Below are 13172 nucleotides of genomic sequence, written 5' to 3' on the forward strand. Positions count from 1 at the left end.
CTTATTTTATTTACGTCTTTAAATTGTATATGTGCGGAAAATGTTCTATTTGCTCGAGCATGAAAATATTGTATTAAACTGTTAACCTTTGGGTGTCTTATTAATTAGGATTGCTTTACCTTTGAAAATTGTTTCTCATATAATATATTCTTTTAAAAGTATAACATACCCAATGTTTTACTGAGCCGTCCAAAAAAAATCAATGTTGGACCGCTGAGTGAGATATTGGACCGCTCTTTTTTTTTTTTGGACGTCAAACTGTAAGTGGGATCAGTTATATCTTTTCATATATTATCGCGAACATGGAAGCCAGCGCCAAAAAAAAAAAGGTAGAAGGTATATAACAAAATATTTTTTTGACTGTGTTCTCGGGCAAAATGCGTTTTGTCGATCCCTGGAACCAAATTTTTGCCTTTCCCCCCCCCCCCCCCCCACGACGATATAGACTTTGGAGTTTGAACGATTTACCTTTCTTTGCTTGTCAAAGTTTTTTCACGTAAGTTGTCATTTTTTCCCTGCACCCCCTCAGCCCCTTTCCTACTACGATACTATGTGTCTCTAATATCTAGCGGTTCCTATATGCAGTCTACTGAAATGTAAGCAAAAAAATGGGGGTCTTAAGGAGAGGACTTTCTAAGTTTGCAGTAAATGCATGTATATATCTACCGGTGATTTTTAATTGCAGATGGATTAAGTGTATTCAAACTTGCCAATACAGAATATTTGGAGATAACATAAATAAACTTGATGTTAAACACTAGCTTGATGTATTCTAATCGTCCAAAAAAAAAAAAATCTACAGGATTACCGGTGTAACGACGAAAAGTGACCGCCGTAGAATATTGACCGAGGATCATTTTTCTACGTAGAAATTTGATCCTCTATGCTATCTACATATCTACATGTAGCAAAATGACACACCTTTTGTAGAAACTATGGCCTTAAGGTCATTTTTCTCCATGAGACATGTAGAAAAATGACCCTGTAGAATAAAGACCATGTGTCATTTTTTGATACAAAAAATGCATGGATTTGAGAGAAGATTTCCTGTTAGGCAAATACATAGGTGTTAAATCAAGCAGCCTTATACATGTAATATGAAGTGTTCATTCTTAAAAGCTTTAAAGTTTAAATGAGAAAATTAAAAGGTTATACTATACTGTACATTAATAATACACTGTAAAAGATGTTTTATCCCCATTAAAGGAAAACCTAACAAGGCTATTAATGAGGTTTTATCACTATTAGAGCAAGAATACGTACATTCTTTGATTTGTTTTGACACATTTAATAAAATAAGTTTCCACAGTTGTAATTATTAAAAAAAAAAAGATCATTTTCTAACTAGTGTAAGAAAGAGAAACATATATACATGTAATTAAAAAAATGCAAAGCTTCCATATTGTACATGTAGCTTCCATAATTGTAATTGTTTTTCTTTGAATAAAGTCTCTCAAACTTCTTCTCATAAAAAATATAGGGAAGATTAAATTTGTGAAAAACTAACACGCAGAACTAAATCAATATGCATCTGACCTTCGATATCAGGACACAAAAAGTGATTAATTCAAAATTTTTACCGATGTCTTTTGTCGTTTGCTAGTGTCAATAGTCTTTAACAAAATGAGGCTTTTTACATCAAAAAATTTGATTAAAAAAAAGAGGTGTTTGGTATACCAAGAATTGACACCAGTCCATTATCACGGTAGTATCGTCTTTCCTCTTTCTAGTTACACATGTTACATGTACATGTAAAAAAAAAAATAATAAATAAATAACCAATAGAATAACCCGAATGTTGCTTTATGAAAAAAGCTTCTGTCTAATTTACATAATTTTTTTCCTAGGTATGATTGGCAATATCAGCACATTTGAAGGTGCGTGTGCAAAAAATATAGAACTGTACCAAAAAGTATCGTAACACATTGTGTTAGAATCAAGTACCATGCGAGATTCGTATGAGCGTACATGTGTACATATAGTGGCGAGTTTTGAGGGGAGGGGGTTATACGGGGTTGTAAGGTCCCGCCCTATTTGCTAGCCTATAGGAAAAATCCTTCTGGTCACGTACATCTTTCCTATAAACAAATTAAGCGTTCTTGCTGTCTGATACGAGGTTTAAAAACATAAAAGGGTTTTTAGGATAAAAGTGAAAAGAAATCTTTTCACCGAATATACTCTTATGAGGACTTTATTTACATAATGAATATATATATATATATGCATTGTAATGCAGGTTATACATAGGTATGTCTATAGTGATCAAGGAAGGGGAGTATATTGCCAGTATTTCTATCACAATCGTAGCTAGGGCACTATTAGTATTTTGTATGCCCCTGAGATCGGGGAAATATTGATTTAGTCTCGTCTGTCTTTCTGTCCTACAGTCATTCAGTCACAAACTTTAACTTTCCTTCAATGTATTGAAGGAAAAAAGTTATTATGGTGAATTCATAGATATGTATGAAGGCTGAAATATCATTTACTCAAATCTTAACTTTTGTCCGTTTTAGGGGCATAATAATGTAAAACACTATACTCCCTTTCCTTCGGAGCGGGGTTATTAATATTCATGTAATAATTTAAATAAGGGTGAAGAACATAAAATATAGGGAAAAAAGGATATAGCTTGATTTTAAATGCAGTGAGTGATAGCATCTCCTTATGGTCGTGCTTGTTCTGATTTTTTTTTCTTCTGTTAAAAAGTTTTAATGCAATACTTTTGATTCAATGCATTGGTGTATCCAGAAACTGATAAAAGATGGGGGTAGTTTGAAAGCAAGCACGAAATAATATAAAGTTAAAATGGTTTGTAATAACATTCCGACAGGTATATATATCGTTGTCAGAAACATATCATGTCATTTTCGGAACAAAACATTTGTTGAATAGCCTAAAAAAAAATTATATGAATGACTCTATTATTTTACACATTGAGCGCAGGGTTGATAACTTATTGTAAATAAGATTGGCTTGTCTCCAAATCATGCACTGCAGTATAGGTCTCCCTATTTTTGCTCCTGTCATATAAATAAATTAATTTTTTGTTGGCTTCTCAAGGAATTTCGAATTTATAACATGTTCGCTCCCCCTCCTCCTTCACCCCTTGTCCTTTTCATAACTTAAACTCTTCCTTCAGACTAAGAATGGAATGCTTGTTTAAAATATGTTTTACGATTTACAAACTTTATCTCTTTGATGTTACATAGCTTGAGGAGGGCGCGACAGAGGCAACCTTGTAATAATTTTTATGCACACATTTTGCATGGCTCTCTTTTTATTGAATGACTTTACTGCTTAATGGAATGATTGTAATTTTCCCAGAAGCATGGCTGAGGCCTGTTATAAGGTGAACATTTACTCAAATTACACTGATGGCCCAACGGTTAATCATTTAACACTATCCATTCAAGAACGTTAAGTGGAAATCTATGGTTAGTAGAGTAGAACCATGCAACACGTAAAGGTTTCATGTAGGTTTATCAAAAGTACGCATTTGAATAAAGCACCAAACGAACATATTCATATGCAATGAGAAAATGTGACATACCGGGTAATGCGTAGAACATTCAACGCAAAGATACGATGTCTGAACAGGACAAAATTATAAAAATATAATATTTAAGTAAACTGAATGCATACAAAGGAAAGCGATAGTGAATGTAAAACCCTAATTACATACTTGTTATTTTATAGACCTCCTTTCAGCATGTGGATAATTTAGGGCATCAGCCACACATCTACTTTTCATAACGGTACAACAAATAATATCCAAACAACGCAATGATCTAATTGTTAACTGGTAAACAGTATTTTCTGTTTTGTGAAGTTATCGCCCCTGTAATTTTAAATTATATTCATTTTTTGCATAAATAAAAAATTCTATTAAGTCCATTTTAAAGTAAAGAGATCAAGAATAAACATTTTATAATTTCTTTTAAAATAATGGTAAGAGTTTTCTCCTTGTTGTAGAGTAAGTATTTTTCTGTTAATTTTTATTATATTAACTATGAAACATCTATGTATTGTGCATATATATAGTTATTTCACATGTTCTAAGCAAAAATGAGTCAGACAAACAAGAAATAAAAGAGAGAGGTAGAGAGAGAGAGAGAGAGAGAGAGAGAGAGGAGAAAGAGTGGGGAGAGAGAAAGTGAAGGGGAGAAAGAGTGCACGTGGGGAGGGAGAGAGGGGAGAAAGAGTGGGGAGTGTGAAAGGGGGAGAGACTTTGGGAGAAAGAGAGAGAGAGAAGGGGAGAGAGAGTGGAGTGAGAGAGGGGAGAGAGAGTGGAGTGAGAGAGGGGAGAGAGAGTGTGTGGGGAGAGAGAGAGGGGAGAGAGAAAGTGAGGAGAGAGTGGTGAGGGAGCGACAGAGAGAGAGAAGGGAGAGTTGGAAGAGAGATTTGATAGGGAGTGGAGAGAGGGGGAGGAAGAGTTGGGAGGGAGAGAGACAGTGGGGAGATATTGGAGAGAGAGGAAGTAGAGAGAGGGGCAGAGTGGAGTGAGTGGGGAGAGAACGAGTAGTTGTGGGGAGGGAGAGAGAGAGAGGTGGGGAGAAAGGGAGTGTGCATGTGGAGAGAGTGGGGAGGGAGAGAGAAGGAAAGAATGGGGGTGAGTGAGGTAGGGGAAAGAGGAGAGTGGGATGGATAGAGTGGTAAGAGGATGACTGAGTGGGAAAAAAGGGGGAGAGAGTGTAGGAGAGACGGAGGGAGAGAGAGAAAGAGCATGGGGAGGGAGAAGTAGGATAGAGACAGTGGAGAAGGGGAAAGAGCGCGGTGAAAGAATAAAGAGAGGCGGGATAGAAAGAGTTTGAAATTGTTTTATTTTTAAAATTTAAATTTCGAACAAACAACTAGGCTGACTTTTTGAGTATTTTTGATGTTGTAAACTTAATGTAAATATCTCCGATATGGGTACTTCAATATTTACTCCTATTTTGATCCGCTTGATATCGTACTTATATATTTCGTCTACTTGTAATGTATAAACATGATATTTAACTTGAATGTGTTGCAAGTTACCAATCAGTTCTCTACATGTTTTTCAGTATTCACAAATCTCACATATCTACAAAAGTTAAGTCTACAAGTTTGTCGATTTTTGACAATGAGAAATTATGGAGAGATAACAGTGCCACAATTTTAAAATCCCCCCCCCCCCTTAATTTTTTGTCTTTCCTAATTTATTTCTTTTTTTAAACTTTTATTTCTTATTTTAATTTCAACTTTTAGTTTAAGCTGTCCAGTTTAATATAATTTTCTTAATGTCATTTTATTTAACGATATTTAACGATAAGCGGGCTCATGTAAGTTTTACCACTTTACTCCCCACTAAAATATTAACAGCCGTGACATAAAAACTTCAGGAGTATTGTGCAACAATATATTTGAGGAGTGGTGTAAATCAAATGTGGAAAATTTTGAAAAATTCAAAGTCACAAAATTTTACAAAAATCAATGACAGAAAAACTTTTCAAATCTATAAACAACCATTCCCCACGAAAAATTAAAGTCCAGGCTTTTTGACATCATCGACAGCTGCTTTTTCAATAAAAAATGGAACTAGTAAATTTAGTAACCTTGACATTGGTCATTTGCAAAATCATTTTGTTAAAAAAATATTCTGATTTGTACACACAGTACTCGATCTGAAGTTGATATAAAAAAAGATGCTTGAGTTTCTGATTGACAATATCTATGTGGTTTTTGGAGACCCAGGATCATGAAACAGACTTCGACTTATGTAAAATTTTCAATCGCCTGCAAAATGTTTCTTATTTATTGAAATAGTCTCTAATTTTGCAAATAACAACACTTTTGTGGTGCATTATTGTAAAATATTTTAATTTTGGCCTGCTAGACTTATACTACATTTTAGTGCAACATAAAGATTTTGACTTAAGTTTAAGATGTTTCCTGATCCCGGAGTCGGGTCTTCCAACAATCTGTTGGAATTCCCATTGGTACCAACTACGCCCCGTTATTAGCAGCTTATTTTTATATTCATATGAAGCAGAATTTATTCAAAATCTTATAAATGAAGAGAAGAAGAAAACACTTCCTGTGGCTTTCAACTCGACATTTACAATTGTAGATATGTCGACGACGTATTATGATTAAAAATAGTTATTTCCATTCATATGTCGACATGATATTTCCCAGTGAGTTTGAAATAAAATATACTACAAATTCCGGTACATCTGTTTTATACTTGGATATTTTACTAGAAAGAGACGTTAATAGTAACCTAACAACAAAGCTTCGTAATAAACGTGTTTTTTTAACTTTTCTATCGTCAACTTCCCTTACTTATGCAACAATATACCCTTATCACCTGCACAGGGGTTTATATCTCTCAGTTAAAACGTTACGCAAAAGCATGCTCTACGTATAAACAATTTCTAAAACGAGATAAGTTATTGACAAACAAGTTGATGAAACAAGAATATCAACAGTCTCGTTTGATCATCATGTAAGTTCTATGGTCGATACAATGACCTTGTCAGCAAATTAAGTCAAATGCTGACTGATGTTTTTCATACTAATTGTTAGGCCATTTTTTACACACTGGATTGTCGGTGAATTTTTCCGTTATTTCCCGATCATGACAAGGAGCACACGGCGGGTGTGACCGGTCAGCAGGGGATGCTCACTCCTCCATGGCAATTTAACTGATCCCACCTCTGATGCTTTAAAGGTCATTTTTTGCTCTGCTCCTGATTTGTATTGTTTGAAAGGACTTTTGAGCTTGAATACTGTTCGTTATCACCATATTTTAATATGAATTATTTCCCGCTTTTTGCACGGCATGCGGGGATCTAGATGGGTTTCGGTTTTTGAAGGTCTCAGCCGAAAGACCATTGACTTTCAATGAATAGTCACCATCTATATGTATGTTAAACATCTAGGTTTAGCACGGCACTAGAAACTTTGGACAATCGAATTCTGAGCTCCCGTGGCGTATGAAGATATCGTCCATAGACACTAGGCTATTGTGATTAGTGCCCCAGTTATTAAGAACTAACTTAATTGCAATGATATCAGATTCTTAAAAATAGCCACCTAATAAATGTAGGTTCGTGACAACGATTTTCAAGGAAGGGGGGGGGGGCTTCCAAAGATGTTTGACGAGCAAAAATAAATGATCAAAGAAATAAAAATATTTAAATAAACTCCTAAAAACTTGTCTTACTTAGTTGGAGGATGAGAGGTGATAAGGATCTTCCTTTAAAATCCTTATAAACTGTAATAGTCAAAATGAAACCTTTAATTTTAAAACTTTACGATAGAATCAAAATAAGACAGTAAAAAAAATTATCAAAAATGAAATCTAGAGATAAAAAATAAAATTGGAATATTTAAAGAAGAAGTGAAAATTAAAATGAGAAATAAAAATGAAATGATTGATATAAATTTGAAAAAACGAGAAGTTAGAATACAGCTAAAAAATAAAACATTTTAAAAATTTGTGGTACTGATACTCCTCCATACTTTCTCATTACATGTATTAAAATTTGACAAACGTTCACCGGTGTATGGTGACGTCTCTGATACTAGTTTAAAATTCTCTAACAGAGCGTAAAACAACATATAATCAGCCAATCAATCATTTTTCTTTTTTTGAAGAAATGGGTGGAATTACCCGGTCTGAGAAGAAGGTGAGTTTATGTACATCTATCGATACTATGTAATAAAAAGACACTCCTCCCATTTACACTGAAACCCCAAACCCAGACCAAGAGGCTGTGGAATTCACAATTATTAAAGTGACACCTTCAGTTTGCACATCATATGTCTATGTAATTGTTGTCCTTGGTATCTATTCAGGAACAGAGAAGAAGATTTTCGAAGTAATTATTCATTTTCATTTTCACCATATGAATTTCAGTATCAAATTTATTGAAATATTTCACAATTTTGGAAGAAGCATCTTTACTCGTTCATTACCACGCACCTAGTTTACATGTATCTGCTAAATATATAGGGAAGAGAGGACATTTTCAATATATGATCAATAGAGTCACGCTTTTACATCAGAACCCCGGACCTGGGACCAAAAATTTCACAATATAGGAAAAGGCACTTTTTCTCAACATTAATTTATCTGCTATATAAGCCATATATATAGGGGAGAGAAGATATTTTCACTATATGAGCATAAGAGACCCGCTTTTACTTTAGAACTCCTGCCCCTGGGACTATGAATTTTACAATTTCGGTAGAGGGTTCAATTCTTAACGCTTGATGTCCAGGGTAAAGAGGTTTTTTTTTTTAAATTGCTCTAATTTTGATTTTTTTTTAGACACTCCCCTCATGTTCCAGGGGAGCAGAGACCATGAAATTAGCATTTTTGTACCCCTTCACTCATTGATGCTACAGACTAAAATTGGTTAAAATTCATTCAGCGGTGCAAGAGAAGAAGCAGAAAATGTTTGAAAGTTTACGATCGAAGCATGTCGCACAAAAGACGTTGGTCGACGACAGACAAAACCAGATAGCAATATATATATATATATATATATATATATATATATATATATATATATATATATATATATATATATATATATATATATATATATATATATATTAGGGATGGCAATCGAATACAGAATTGCTAATCGGTTAACCGCAAAACGTTCCGACCGAATAACCGGTTAATCGTATCAAACTACACAACAAGGAATACTACTACTTTTTTCAAGTAGCTCTATTCCTATGCACAAGAAGTCTTAAAAAAGATGTTAGAGGTCAAAATCATTCTATTTGTCTTTAGTCTTGATCAGAAAACTATGCGCATAATTTTTTTCAATAGACAAGAAAAAATTCAGAAAACCATGAAACATGCCTGAGATATCGTGGATACATGTAATTTTCCAGAGCGGATGTCACACAAGTTTATTCTTCATTGTCACCATAATCAAAACTAAGTCTAAAATGTATCATTTAATTTACAATGTTTGTATTATAATTTAATTTGATAGATACATGTAACTGCAAAAGATACACACACCAATTCACGGTGCTCAACGGTGATTATTATCATTAAAGAATTAGAGGACAGTCGGGGTGACGACATGATGTTTTAACAGTAATTAACTTATCTCAGACTGACCAATTACCCCGCAATTTTAATCTGGAGAGCCATAAATACCTCACAATCAGTCTAAATAAATATATGAAAACGCTAAATTAAACGTTTTAGGTAGGAATTTCTATTTAAAAAATGAATTTTAGAACACTGCCTTCAATTTTACATACATTATAATTTTTTTTCGACTAATCGATTACAGATTTTCTAACCGATTGCCATCGTTCCGACCGAGTAATCGGTTAACCGGTTAGAAATTGCCATCCCTAATATATATATAATTAATCCGAAGCGGATTATAAAACAGCGTAAACTGACCCAAACCAGGTTATACTCGAATAATTTGGCCAAGAATTAGAGTCATTCCTTATAATTTAATTTTAAAATCATTAAATAACTATGGGTGTAAAATTTCGTTGCTTTTTATTAGTTCAAATTTGCCGCTCAATAATACAACCGTAATAACGGAAGTAAGGGAAGTGATGGGAAGCAAGGGGGGGGGGGGGTAAAAACTGATACATAGGCCTAGCAGCCTTGTTGTTTGTTTACATGTGGTAAGATCGAATCATTGTTTGAAGTAAAAGGTACATTTATTAAATCTGGAATTTTCCATGAATTCCGAGGACTGGAAATGAGAGGATTGTATGGATACAGATGATTCAGCTGGTTGTCAGGGGGGGTGTGTCCCCATACCAAACCAGGTTATACAGAAATAATTTGTGTTCCTTTTTGGATATTAACCAATCAGAGGCTAGAGTACAAACAAAATTAAATTATATAAAGTTATAACTGTAAACTCCAGATTCGACGTCTGTTCGATATAATTAAAATTCACTCCATAATTTTACATTTATTATTTTCTAGAGGATAAGGTGGGAAATTATCTAGTATTTTCTAGCAGATTGATAAATGTAGCATCTTCCAGTGTTCTATACTAATCCGTCTAGAAAATCCAGAATCTGAAAGATGAAAAGGAAAAAAATTCTTTATAACCTTAACAATCAAATTAAGGATTTCGCGAGTACGATGGATAAACCCGGGTGTTTCCCTCCATTGAAACCATCGATTAACAGGAATTTCTATGATTCTGTTGCTAAGTTGTGGTCATATCCAAAGACTGTTTATTAAGGACATTAATTACAAAACTATCGGTAGTCATTGGAAAAAAAAAAGATAATTAGAGGCTGATTAGATGCCTTTACCCAGGAACTGTATTGACAATGTGACAACCAAGAAAGGTGGTCTTGACAGAAATATTGATTAATTAGGAGTATATGAACAAATCTCCAAATGAGTAATGGGAGGGGGGGGGGGCAATGTTATAGTAGTGTAAGACAAGTCACTTAATTCGTTTTCAGGTGAAATGGTAGTTACATTGTATTTTACTCTTTAAAATGTGGTGTAAGTTAAAATTAGTTTATCAAAAATTACTTTATCAATAATTTTTTACGAACTTTGACACGTACATGCATGTATGTTGAGAAAAATGCATCATCACACGAACATTTTACGAATGCTATACCTAAAGAACTCGAAGATCCTCCTACGGCACCGTTTCGAAAAGGAAGTGAAACAAGGTGAAAGAGCACTCTTATGTTTCGCATGAAACCTGTCTTTAATCCTTTCATATCTAGGAGTATTTCTGCTTTCTTTATTTAGCTAATGCATTTTTTATCGCACATATGGCTAAAAGGACAACGGGGAAAACTAATGTTATGTTTAATTAAAAACCTTATTTCCCTTTTTTCTCACGTACTTGGTCTGGGGTTTTTAATTTAGGAATTTTCACTTTCAGCATATAAAATTTTGACACTGAGAAGAAAAATACATTTGTATTCCAAGTATTTGATAGACGCAAAGTTACGGATCATTTCATTTTAATATTTCACTTCATCAAATTAAGACTGTCATAGTACAAAACAGAGATTTTAAAGACAAAAAAAAAAAAAAAAAAATACAAAACAAAACAAAACCAAAAACCAAAAAAAAAAAAAAAAAAACAAAACTAAAAAAAAAAAAACCCACAAACAAACAAACAAACAAAAAAAAAAAAAAAAGAAAAAAAAAGCATAGAAGTTGTTTATGATATGTTACATGTACATCAATATTAATTTCATTAAAGTTTTCTTTTTTTTAAAAGGTTTGTTTTAATATGAAAGTGGAATCTGTTAAGTTAGGAAACGTCCAACAATTTAAACGTTTGAAAATATAACTATTATAATATAATAAAGTAATCAAAAATTTTAATCAACCTCCCAAATTGCCTGATGTGTTAATTGGGATTTCGAGTCTCAGATACATGTAGATTCGAGGCTACCTAAATAGCATACAAGATAAAGCTTCGTAGCCTTGATCGATATCAATAATATTCTTCCCATTTTTTTTCCACTTAACAATTTTGTTTCTTTTTTTCCCCCTGAAAATAGTGTTCAACGTATACACCCTCTTTTCAAAATTCTTGGAGAAGCGTTACGAATGTCTTTCTGTCATTCTGTCGCTGTGGAATACAAGAGTTGTACACTCATTGTGAATGTTGCTGCTGAGCTGAATTTGGTCAATTGTGAGGATGTGTGTAGATGAGTTACATGTTGAGTTTACGATTATGATTATAATTAAATGTGAGTCTTAGTTTATAAAGTTATGCAGTTTAATATATACGTATATGTATATGCGTGTACATCATTTGTTTTTAAGGTTTTACCGTCTTCGTCTAGAACATGTACAAAAAGCAAACCCATCTGAGAGAACTGCTGTAATCATTAGCTTATAATTAACAGCGCACATTTTTCAATGAATTCACTTATGTTAATTCGACTTTTTAAAATTTGTACAAATTTCAAAAATATGAAATGTGAAGATAAAAAAAAAAGGCAATGATCTTTTAAACAATGCAAATTTTGAGCAGTGGCAACATAGACCTCTGAAACAGAGGTCGGATCAGAGGTCATGGAGGAGTAAAAATCCTCTGTCGTCCAGTTACACCCGTCGTGATCGGGCAAACAGAAAAAAATCTTTGGACAATTCATCCTGTGAAAATAATGGCCTAGCAATTTGTACGAAAGATGTCAGTCAAAGTTCGACTTGGAGACAAATTGTATTTGGAAACAAGGTCACTGTATCGACCATAGAGTTTATGAAATGTTGACTTTAAACGAAATTGTAGATACCCTTGTATCATCAGCTTGATTGTCTGTAGCCTGCCTCGTTTTAGAAATTGTTCGTACATGTACATAGAACATGCGAATCGAATCAACTGGGAAACATAACATCCATATGGTGGTGATAAGGGTACAGTATATTGCTTATTTATAAATAAGGGAAGTTGACGATAGAAAAGTTGAAGATATCATAAAGTTACATGATTGTAGACAGGTTTTTTTTCTAATAAGACATCCAAATATGAAACAAATATATCAGACTCTATGATGGTGTCTTTCATTTCTAGTTCAATAGGATATATTGAATTAAGAATCCCCAGATTTTAATTTTAATTTTAATAATTGACTTTCAATATTTCATACGATGTGTATGAAGCAGTTGCTGATTGTTTTGTTTTTGTTGTTTTTGCATTGCATGCCATAAGCATCTTTAATTTGTCTGGTTTCTTTTTCTTTCGTTTATTTTTTACAAAATATTACCAGAAGGCATGTTTATTTGACAGCAAAATTTGTTATTTCACGATGGAGCCCATCAACTTGAAAATACAGCTCTTTGAGTGGTGCAAAAAGCATAGTGAAGGGTCAATTGACTTCATTGTTCCAACCTTGTATTCGTTTTTTGACCAAGAGACAGCCAATTATCAGACCCCGAAGTGAGCAATCACAACATGCTCGGTCTTCCTCATTCTTGATAATGATGGATAAGGCTTCTTATCATGCCCAATTAACTGGGTAATGAAAACCTTAGCAAAATCTGTGGTTGTCTTGACTATAGCAGCGTAATCGATAAATTTTGTAATTCCATGGTAAAGAAAATGTTCATATCTCATCAAATTTACCATTATCTGAGTTATTACCGTTACAAGATTACTTAGGAAGCCATACATTTGAGTTAAAAGTCGGTATAATGCATGTCAAATTGATGT

This window comes from Saccostrea echinata, unplaced genomic scaffold (genome assembly GCF_033153115.1).
Source record: "Saccostrea echinata isolate AGI-Se365-2 ecotype Australia unplaced genomic scaffold, CSIRO_AGI_Sech_v1 ptg000029l, whole genome shotgun sequence".
Classification (NCBI taxonomy): Eukaryota; Metazoa; Mollusca; class Bivalvia; order Ostreida; family Ostreidae; genus Saccostrea; species Saccostrea echinata.